This window comes from Pararge aegeria, chromosome 7 (genome assembly GCF_905163445.1).
Source record: "Pararge aegeria chromosome 7, ilParAegt1.1, whole genome shotgun sequence".
Taxonomy (NCBI): Eukaryota; Metazoa; Arthropoda; class Insecta; order Lepidoptera; family Nymphalidae; genus Pararge; species Pararge aegeria.
The window spans coordinates 6,079,167-6,091,341 of record NC_053186.1 but is presented as its reverse complement, the minus strand read 5'-3'; the positions used below and the strand labels follow the sequence as shown (position 1 = coordinate 6,091,341).

Below are 12,175 nucleotides of genomic sequence, written 5' to 3'. Positions count from 1 at the left end.
TGGTACGGGCACGTTATGCGGCGCGGTGACGATCACGCCGTGCGAAAAGCCTTGGCACTCCCTGAACATGAAAGAAAAAGATGACGCCCTGCTTCCACGTGGTGGACGACGGTGGCCAAGGATATTAAAAACCCAAATCTGATTGACGTGACAACCCACAGAGAGTCCTGGCGCAGAAAGACGAGGAAAGCTGACCCCAAATGATGGGATAAGGCTAGGGCAAAGAAGAAGATTTGCAATTATATCTAAGTTATAACAGCCGAATGACAACTGCTCAAACATATTGCTTTTCCCGAAGCCGGGGGCGTTAACACTTGAGGAGTTCTCCCCGCACTTTACCATCAGTTCCTTTATTGTGACGAGCGTAAATTGCTTACCTCATATATATACCATAATTTAAACGCAAACAGTGTAATACTTATTATTGTTTAGTTGCGGTGGCCATCCGTGGTGTTCATTATCAGTTTCATTGGACCAAATGGTGCTTTTCAATAGCAAATGCTCAAGTGACATTAAAAATACTCAGATCGCTATTGGTGTCCCTATAATATTTGAAGAGTTCCCTAATTGCTCCAGGATCCCTTCAACAGATCTTGAACTGATAAAAATGGGACCACATCGGAACTATACCGTCTCAAACAAAAAAATATTTTTCAAAACGGTTTATTATTGACAGAGTTATGTGCTAACATACGTCAAAAAAAAATACAACCACATGGAGAACCTCCTCTTTTTTTACCATCTTTCGCATTTATAACATTAACTTAATTAAATAATTCATTTTCTAATATCAAATCAATTTATATAAGTTCAAAACGTGTTTACAACAATATTTCACCGGTTCGCAGTGTATCTGTCACTCGTCACAATACACTAATAGTGTTGGACGTCATCGCGTCCATCTTTGGGGGGAGAGGGAGCGGTCGGTTACATCACGGCTCCGTATATTGGCGGTCAATGGCGATAGGATAGGGAAGACACAGATTTATATGTCGGTAAAAGTTTTGGGAGGAACGAAATCGATCTCCGGCTCGCCTAGTAGGTACTAAGTTTCGCAGTTATGTGCGGTACGAGCAATTAAATAGACCTTGCTTTGAAGGTGGAGGAAATGATGAGAGAACCTGCAGACCTTAACATAACAGGAGACAAGAATGATTACTCCAATTATAGCACTTACTCCAATATAAGGCAAGCGACAAAATAAACGTCTCCAGCTGCCAAAGCACGGCAACTGGGAAAAGGAGAAGTATAGTTGCTACACGTATCTTATGTCTACTTGCATTGCTCGGAGAGTTGATAAAGGTGTATGAGAACACAAAATTGTATTCTTTTTCATATATTTCTTTTTCCTGGGGAGAAAAAGATCTCCTACTCATGCTAGCCTTGCGCAGTTCTCCATATTGTTTACAAAGGTAAAGGGTATCAATTCACACTTTGCCAGCCCTGCCCTGTAGTCCACTACAGGGCAGGGCTGGCAAAGTGTGAATAGGCCGTTAAAAGATTGATAATGGAACGAAAAGAAGAGTCACCTGATTTTAAGTGATCATTGCCACCGAGGTACATTTACGGAGGAAATTATTAACTACTATGTGTTGCCTGAATTTGTGACGCTGCTAACGTTTAGACATGGTTTGCGAGACAACGCGATTAAGCTGTTTACGCTGTTTAAGCTAATAAGAATGCAGCCCGCCGATCAACGCATCAGCGTCTTACATACAATTCACAGATGACACATGGTGTGTTTTATTCGGATTTCGTCCGGCAGGCCGACGTTCACTCAACGGACAAGAGGACTAAAGAGACGAAGCGTGAGGTCGGCTGAAACATCCAACACCGAACCGCTTCGAGTCGTGGTGTGCAGATTTTGTCCCGAGTGACATTCGTGATCTCATCAACTGATAGACGTCCACTGCTGAATATGTATTTGTAGGTAGTTGTTGTAGGTAGTTCCATATTCAACGGTGTTGGGCCGCATGCGTCCAGCGCCTCCGTGAGACTCGATTGATTGTGTCCGCCCACCCCTTGGGTATACTAACACTGCGTTTACCGGTGCGGGGTTCACGTTCCATAACTTTAGGAGCCAAGCTTCAGCTTCGCGATTCATTGAGCTATGTCGGCGAATCTGGCGCGCAACTCAATGCGTCAAAATCATAGCTTCCCGTAGAAGCAACGCAACGACTTCGGCCGTGTGGTCTCACTCTATTTCTTGTTATTGTGTTTGGGGTTAATAGATAATTTACAATATGGATCGTTAACTAAGGCGATGAATGAAGAGAGATATTAAGTTGCAAAGGCCGTTATGGTTATAATTCTCTTATCATTATCTTAGTAGACGACGTTAAATATCATCATCATCATCATCTCCGCTCAGAATGAGAAATGTTTAGGCCGTAGTCTACCACGCTGGCAAAGTGCGGATTGATAGACTTCACACGCCGTTGAGAACATTATGGAGAACTCTCAGTCATGCAGGTTTCTTTACGATGTTTTCCTTCGCCGTTTAAACGGTGTACGGTTTAAAAGTCAGTGCGTGCCGTGCGTTAAAATATATACTCTTTTACTAACTTAATTATCAAATTTAATGAACTATCGATATCCACAAATGCGGGCATCACTAAGATGTAAGTAACGAGTTAATCCTATCGATATATGTAGGCAGTGGGCGGAACTACTATACATAACGTGTTGGGCATTTATAATGTATGTATGATACAATTATATTCTTATCTATCGATATTCTAATATGCAGGCATCACTGCTATGTGGAACAGCTACCAAGCTGCTTTAACCGCGTGCGCTGTCTAAAAGGTGCGTCGCACAAAAATAATGCTGAACAGTAGATCTAATAAAATGTCAGCGGAAACATCTCTGATGCACCTAAAGCAAAAAAAAAAAAAAAATACCCACCTCAACGCTTCGCTTATGAGGCGTGCAAAACAGGGCAAGAGACCTCATAACAATAATCAAAGTTAACAAATAAAAAACCCTTTCCCAACACAATAACATCGGGATGCTATACAAATGAACCATTGAAAAACAAACGTGAGTTTTAAAACAACTTTGAACTTTAGTATTGCTAAACGTGACTTTTTTTCCCCCGTGTTGGCTGAAGACCTATGGGTGCTTTCGTGACATTTTCAAAACAAAAAGTACAGAAAACATTTACAACGTGTAACCGTATTACGAAATAATGTTGAAGGATGTATAAGTATGCTTCATAAGGAATCAACCTGTGTGACATTAAATATAAAGAAGCATATTTATTTTTCTACACAAACGAATTCAAAAGTGTTTACTTATGACAACCCTATTGAAGATAAAAGACTGACACGCGTTTAGTACCTACGCTACGCGACGCGTACCTTATACATTGACAGGAGTCACATGATTTTATTTTGCAGGCTGAATCTGATTTCTTCAGTAAAAACTATGGTAGTTTTATACTCTAAAACTGTAAGGTTTTCGGTTTCACATATAAGTCTCAGAGACAGTACATAGCGTTCCTTTAAAGGCCGTGAAATATTAATTCGCATTTCATTTACACGTTGTATACAATCACAACACAGCGTGTACAATTTTTTCGTCAATATGATGGAATATTATCTTATCGCTACACAGCTCCTCCAGGCAGCAGCATTGTATCAATACTGTGTTTCTGTCGGTGTAATTACAGGCGCATGAGGCTTATCACCCACGCCACAAACTGATGGACACAGCGCGGCATGTAGCAAGACGAGCTTCTTGCATGCCCTGCAAAGTGTTGCTCTGATTACAGGCAATGGTTTTCCCCTGATGGACAGTCGCTTCGCCTCGGTTCGCCTGTTAGCCTGTCTCCCCGCCATCCTGCACGCCAGCCTGCCCGCCTGCCTGCCCACCTGAATGCCTGCCCGCCTGTCCGCCTGCCTGACCACCTAGCTGCCCGCCTGCCTGGCCACCTGTCTACCAGCCTGCCTCCCCGCATGTCTGGGCGCCTGCTTGCCCGCCTGTCTACCCGCCTGCCTGCGTGGCCGCTTGCCTGCCCACTTGCCTGCCCGCCTGCATACCCACCTTCCTGCAGGCCTGCCTGCCCGCCTGTCTGTATGCCTGTCTGCCCACTTGCCTGCACGCATATCTACCCGCCTATTTACCCGCCTATCTACCCGCCTGTCTGTCCGCCTGCCTGGCGGCCTGTCTACCCGCCTGTCTGCCCGCCTGTCTACCAGCCTGCCTGCACGCCTGTCTCCCCGCCGGCCTGCCCGCCTGTCTGTGATTTATTAGAATACTGTCCCCCGTTACTTCGTCCACGCAAGATTCATCTTTAAAAGATACACATATTTTATAGCTGATTTTATTTTGAACTTTTAAAGGGGAACAATCCCTTTAAACATTATATTGATGTCACTTTAACCGTTTCAGCATTCCATGAAACGAAAGCTTTCAAAAGGTATATTTTTCCCGTTTATGCAAAAAAAAATTATGATCTGCTGCTATTGTTCGTACAATAATGTTATAGGTATAGCCTAACCTTCCTCGTTAAATGGACTATCCAATATCCTTGGGGCTTTACCCTCAAAGTATGAGCTACTAATAATATTAAGTATGGAAAATAAAACACAGAAATGAAACTTAATAAAAGACCATAATGTGCGGATGTAAAATATAACTATAGAAGCCTCAAATCACCCATCATGCTCATTTGAAACCTTGAATCTATTTGAATTTGAATTGATATAGCAGGTTTTACTTAAAATTAGAAGAGTTACTTAAAATCATTTTTTGAATGAATTTTGTATTCTTCTACTATCGGATTTGTCGAAATATAACGCTTACTGAGGAAGGCTTTATTTTAAAACCACCATTTATTAAAAGTATTTCAAAAGAGGTCAAGAGAGTTAACCAAAGTTAATAAATAAACAACCCTTTCCAAAGAAAATAACATCGGGATGCCATACAAACGAACCATTGAAAAACAAACGTGAATTTTCAATCAAACTTTTGAGAACTTTTGAATTGTTAAACGTGACTTTTCTGCTTCTGTGACCTGAAGACTTATGAATGCTTTGGTGATATTTTTCGTTCTTATTTTCCACAAAGGACCAGTTAAACAATCACAACACAGCCTATACAATTTGACAGCTTTATGTATCGCTTCATGTAATATATCCCACCAAGAACATTTTCATGTAAAATGTTGCCCAGACTGTCAAAAAGCTACCAGATCACGTGTAGAGCCAAGCTTCTACATTCACATGGGCGTGAGGTGAAAAATGTACCTACTTTTTATAACTATAGTATAAGCACGAAGAAGTGTCGTTTTTAGGGTTCAGTACCCAAAGGGTAAAAGGGACCTTATTATAAAGATTCTACTGTCCGTCCGTCTGTTTGTGTCCGTCTGTCACCAGACTGTATAATGTGTCTAGTTAGACAGTTGAAATTTATTTCTGTTGCCGCTATAACAAATATACTATAAAAACAGAATGAAATAAATATTTAGGTGGCTCCGATACAACATACATGAGATAATGGAACGGAACCCTTCGTGCGCGATTCCAACACGTACTTAACCGGTGTTTTATGACAACTTTGTTTACCTAGTTATATATTTATGTATATATACCTAGGTTGGGTGATAGGCTTCGGTCGTGGCTAGCTATTAGCGCCAAAGACGTCCTAAGCGATTTAGCGATCCGGTACGCGGTTGAATTAAGTTTGATATTAAATGCTTAAGTAGGTTTTTATTTAACTGCTATGCCTGTAACAGGTTAGACCCCAACCATCTTCGACTTCATCATCACATACCATCAGGTGAGATTGCAGTCAGGGTTAAACTTGTAATCGGATAGAAAAAAAACAAAAAGTTATGAGCACTTTAACCAATATTACTTGCTTTAACGGTGAAGGAAAACATCGTGTGGAATCCTACAAGCCTGAGAGTTCTCCATAACGTTTTCAAAGGCTTACCAAGTCTACTGATCCTTACTTGGTGACCACGGCCTAAACCGATCTCATTATGAGAGGAAACTCGTGCCATGCAATAGGTCGGTAGTGTTCTGCTAATGATATTATGATGATCATGATGACGATGACGATTGATCTCAGGAAAACGTTCTATAACTAAAGTTTTTCGTTTCGCAGTCCCCCACAACATTTCCGACTGGCTTTCAGACGGCCGATTGGCGCAGTTTGCAGCGCCCCTGCTTTCTGAGCCCAAGGTCGTGGTTTCGATTCCCACTACTGGAAAATGTTTGTGTGATGAGTACGAATGTTTTTCAGTGTCTGGTGTTTATATTCTAAGTATTTATGTATGTTATTCATAAAAATATTCATCAGTCATCTTAGTACCCATAACACAAGCTACGCTTACTTTAGGGCTAGATGGCGATGTGTGTATTGTCGTAGTATATTTATTAATTTATTTATTACTAGCTGTACCCTGCCGTGGCAGGGTACAGCTAGTAACACACACTTGCCCAGTAACACACAGCACAGCACAGTAACACACAATGTGCCACACTTCGCTGTGGCACATTGTGATTGAATGGTTGAGAAAAATAGATAAAAATAATCCTTGATGCGTATTATATATCATGCTAAAATTTCAGCTCGATCGGTGCAGAACTTTTTGAGTATGAAGCGTACACAAACCTACATAACATTTATATATATATATATATATAGATTATTTGTTTATAACAAAAGTTATTTTATAATCATCTATGCTGTAACCCCATCTGTATAGTACCCGAATACATTTCCAACCAGCCCGTATAAAATTCGCGATGTTGAATCTAAACTTGTGAGATTTATCGACGGTAGAGCATCTGTTCATCTTATGTTCGACTATATTTAGTTGATAGTCGATTGTGGCATGCTTAAGATTCTAACCGAGATGGATGTATTTTGGGTTTATTTATTGTATGCTGTAGAGCTAGCATACACGCAACCAGAGTTATGTCTACCCATTATCTCGTCTATCTCTATAGAAAAAATAGAGATTATTATCTCGCGGGCGCCGTACATGCTAGCCCTGCCTGAGATGGACATAGGATAAGTTAAATCTCGGGAAAGCATACGGGTAACGGGTAACGAGGGATTTAAAAAAATGCCTTATTACTTATGCTTTGTTATTCTGTTTACCACGCTATCGACAAAGAGGTGCCGTCATTTAGCTTAGGAACGCGTAGGAACCAATAACGCCTGGTTACCTGTAATTATTAATGGGATATATGGAACCGATGCAATGAGGCATGCAGGAGTTTTTATATAAATGTTATGTAGCCTCTTATATTTGAGCCTCATCATTAGGCCATCCCAACATCATCATTTAGGTACCACAAAGTGAGTTTGCAATCAAGGGTTAATTTGTAGTAGAATGTGAATGAATGAATACACTTTTATTGTACAACACATAAACATAACAAATTATAAGTAAAAATTTAACAAAAAGTATACAATTTGGCGGCCTTATCGCTACATAGCGATCTCTTCCAGGCAACCAAAGGCGTTAAAAACAGCTCAAGAAGAGAGGTAGGTGGTGGAGAATGTATGAAGCATTGGGGTAAAGTAATGACACATTTCCGCAGTAAAAGCTGTGGTGGTAAACCATGACCTTTCCGTTGTCCGGTTAAGGTAAAAGGTCGTTTAGTCACAGCTGATTCATACGGGCTGCAGAGCTTATCGTGATATCAGCCGATTTACTGGCGATATGCCTGCGTATTATTCATTGTCGCACTTTGTGGTTTAACTATCAAATTTAAAATGACACCATTGAATAGCTACAAACTGTAACTTTGCGAGCCACTCCTGACTGTAATTTGTGTCGACCTCCCTTGCGCGTTGATCGCTGTGGTCTTTCTTATCCCTAAGGGGGATTTCCCCTCTAAACCATTCTAGGTACCATCGCAATGCAAGCTGGTTTTCATCCCAATGTCGTCAATATCACTAAAAACTCGCATGAAGCGATTTGCATCTTCTTTCGAGTTCTGTGTTACCTGATTCTTATAATCTTGGTATCTTTAAAACAAGAGTGAATAGGCATCTTCTAGGCAAGCGCCCCATCTTAGGCCACATCCATACTATCCATCCGGTGAGATTGTGGTAAAAAAAAAGAAACGAGTTCCCGGGTCGATTCCCGGAAGGTCAAGAATTATAAGGTATTGTATTTCCTGTTAAAAAAATTTAGTACTAGCCTGGAATTCGAAAGTTGGTGAAGTCAGACACGTGCCTCAGAGAGTATTTTTGGTTGTCAATACTCGCGGTGAGAAAGAAGAGAAACAAACAAACATACACACTTTCGTATTGATAACATTAGTATGGATAATATAGATATAGATTGATTGTGATAACATACAGGTACAGATACTGACACAGTATAAAATGTGGGTATGTTAATTATATTGCAAGGTAGAATTTATAATGTATGTTTATTATTAATGTTAATTACTATGCATGCATAATTATATCCATCTGACTTCTCGAGCATAAATCATATTCAAAAGGATTTATTTATAAACCTATCAGCATTAGTAAATCTTGTATTCCTTATTTAGCCCCCTCACGAAAAAGAGGGGTGTTATAAATTTAACATGTAACTGTGTCTGTCTTGCATCGAAGCTCACAAACAAATCAATATATTTTATTTGGCTATTAAAAATTTCTTTAGCTGTGTTGAGCTTTTTCAGGTTGAGGTAAAACTTCTGTTCTTCTCAGAATGAGACGGGTTTAGGCCTTAAGTCCACCGCGCTGCCTGAATGCAGATTATCTATGTAGATTTATATACCTATGTAGATTTATGGCTTCAAAATAATTCACATAGCCAGCAATGGACTGGAGAGAAGTGTTCTTGGTGTATCTCTATGTGATTAAATCATATATTTGGCCTATTATGGGCCTACTTGAATAAAGATTTTTGACTTTGACTTTATTTGATAATCCATAGGAAATAAAACCTATCAACATACTTCAAATGACTCATAAAGCTGAAGTTGCAATCAGCAGGGCTAGAGGCTAAGAGAATTAAAGGAAGCTGAAATCTTAGCCCCGCAAAGATAAATACAGCATTTGTAACTTCCACAAGGTAGACAGACGATTATGAGATCCACTAGCAGTGCAGGACAGTGTAATATCTATCTCTCCGTTAAATTACTTTACGGTGGATGTTTATCGGTTGATATAATGAAGATGATGATCCACCCTGGATATAGATAATATCCAGTGTTACAACTAACAGCAAAAGGTATAATTAATAATTAACAATTAGGTACTAATAATTGACAGAACAAGTAGGTAATACCTTAGGGCAAGTACAAAAGATCCTGAAGGGTTGAAGTAGGCCCTACGACGAGATATATAGATAGAAGTAACACCTGTTGGTAAAAGGAAAATCATTACCTATAAGCAGAGCTGCAACACTTCAAGCCACCACCCTGTAATATTCCTACAAAGTGCCACAATGAGTCCAACTTAAGATGTTGGTGCTGTAGATATTAAGCCTCATTTCACCTTGTAATTACTCTGGCAAAACTGTTTTGAGGGAGAAATAAACATGGCGGTAGGTAGGCAGTAGGGAGTACTCCTAGACTAAGCTCTGCGATAAAGAGCGATGAGAAAAAAAAATTGAGAATATGCTACGTTGAAATCATGGGAGTACTTATGTAAATTAACTCAAAAATAGTTATCCAAATAAATCTTTTGAATTAGCTATGCATCCATCCGGGCAATTGCTATACCTGATGGCAGCCAGAAGTTGATGGAAACTTGGATGGCTGACAATAGATTGAGAGCAAGTAGATTTTCATACTCACTGCTTCTAAAATAACCCAGGTATTTGAAATGGGGTGCAATTACAATGCATTTCTGTCAACGGTGAGTGTTTACAGTTTTACTTGGTTAACTGGTATAAATTAAAAAATATTTTGAAATCCTTTTACAATAACTATGGATTTCCTATAAAATAAACAATGTTTTCAAGGGAAATATTAAAAATTCAATTCAATTATATGTGGGTTAGTATGAGACAGCTAAACAAACAAATACTGGCGATTTTATGTTTGTTTATTTTGAGTCTGCATATTTCACAAAAAAGTAAAAACGCGAAAAGTAGTCGTAAAATTTTACCAAGGCGCCAAATCGTTGGTTTTTATATGAAATGTAGATATTACATGAAGATTTCAGTCATAAAAGTAAGAAAAAACATCGTACTTACGCAATTTTCTACGTCTCACCCAAAGCAATTTATCACATCACCTATAAAAGTAAATTTAGACCCTACTAGATGTCCGAAATAGAAAACTGTAAGCACTGGTCACTACGATGGAAAAACTACCACTTTGTGTTTATTGTACAGCCAGATCACTTATGCGCATTTCCAGTGCAAGAGTGGAAATCTGTGAAAATCCTGGAGATATTTTTATTCAGTAAGAAAATTCATACTGGTCTGAAACTAACTAATGGAAAATCACTTAAAATCTACACGTAGAACACAATGGTCCGCTGTGGATAGACGCTCATGACCGAAACTGAAAGCAACCACGTCCGTGTATTTTCACGAAATCAACGCGATTTTATGAATTTCACAAAATAAAATGTTATGCATGACATGTACTTTTGACATGCGCACTATGTCCATTGCAAAAAATTAAGTGCCATCTATTGCGGCGGGATTTATTTCTTTGCTTGTTGCTTTTGAGAGCTACTACGAAGTTTTGCTATGCGCCGCTAGGTGTCGTCAAAAATAGTACAATTAACTATCGCTAGGCAATGCCCATTTTAAAAATTTATTTCAAAACTTTACGGTTTGGGCTATTATTAGACCTAAAAAAATCCTTTTAAATCACGACTCATAGGGCAAATTTAAGTCATTATGTAGAACGTACATAAAGTAAAATTCATAATGTACTTTTAAAACTGTGTCTGCTAGTAAGCACTAGATGGCGTTCAAATTCAACTTTACAATAGGTACATTGTTTTGAGTCAATAATTAAAAAAACAAGGATACTTAAAATATTTATTAAATGTGCACATTCACGTTCAACGGTCTATATAGATTTATCACAACCTGATTATGAAACTAACAGTCTAAATTCTTATCACAATCGACGTGAAATTCTAATCGCGACCATGATTTGTCCTAAAATGGTAATTTTTACAACCTTGAGTGATGAGACTGCCGATTTACATAGAGCGACTGAAAACTTCTTATTTGAGAAGGTATTTGACTATTTTATTAGCTACAGTCTAAGGCCCAATATTAATAAACCAGTTTCGTGCTACTTAGACTATGTTTACTTTGGCTGAGATCTACAGAGAGTACCTACTTGATTTTGCTCAGACTTTACTAAGATCTTCTCTTACTAAAGTCTTACTTTGCTTTGCTTAGACTTTACTTTGGCCTATATCTATAGAGCGTACTTTGACTTTGCTTAAATTTTACTATAGTTGCGATCTAAAGAACGTACTTTGACTTTGCTCAGACTTTACTTTGGCAAAGATCTGTATCGCTTACTTCGGCTCGTTGTACAGAGACACAGGTAGAAACTGGTAGAACACTGTTAAAATTCAAAGTAACAACTTGGTACAAAAGCCCAAATGATAATGCTTAGCGTCCGAAAAAGCAGTTAAAGGTACGAAATAACGTTTTTTTATGAAAGGAAATACGTATAGTATCATCATCATCAAGTCAACCAATGGACGTCCACTGTTAATCATAGGTATTTTGTAGGGAGTTCCAAATACCACAGTTTTGAGCCGCTTAGGTCCAGTGGCTCCCTGCGACTCGCTTGATGACATCAGTCCACCTCGTCGGGGGTCTAACATCGCTACGTTTACCGGTGCAAGGTCGCCATTCCAGCACCTTGGGACCCCAACGTCTATCGGTTTTCGGAGTTATGTGCCCATTGCCACTTTAGCTTGGAGACTCTTAGAGCTACGTCAGTAACTCCGATTCTTCTACGGACCTCCACATACCTGATTTGATCACGTAGCGATACTCCAAGCATAGCTCTCTCCATCGCCCTGGTTAGTGATCGCGTTTTTATGCGGCCCATAGCTAGCGACCATGTTTTGGAGCAATAGGTCAAAACACGCACTGTTACGTATAGTAAGAGTACGTACGTACGATACTCTGGTACTTGCGTACCTAGTAGTCTTTCTCTTTTTATGTTCTTATATCTTAAATTCGAAAGTGTGTTTGTTTTAT

General features: G+C 39.3%; 1 protein-coding gene across 2 annotated transcripts in view; it reads right to left on the bottom strand.

Moving 5' to 3' along the window:
• Window positions 1-10,558, bottom strand: part of LOC120625083 (R3H domain-containing protein 2-like) — a 68,519-nt gene extending 57,961 nt beyond the window's left edge. For both annotated transcript variants that reach the window (XM_039892004.1, XM_039892005.1), the window contains exon 1: window positions 10,184-10,558. The gene's annotated coding sequence lies outside the window, so the exon portion shown is untranslated. The remainder of the gene's footprint in view (window positions 1-10,183) is intronic.
• Window positions 10,559-12,175: the final 1,617 nt, after the last annotated feature.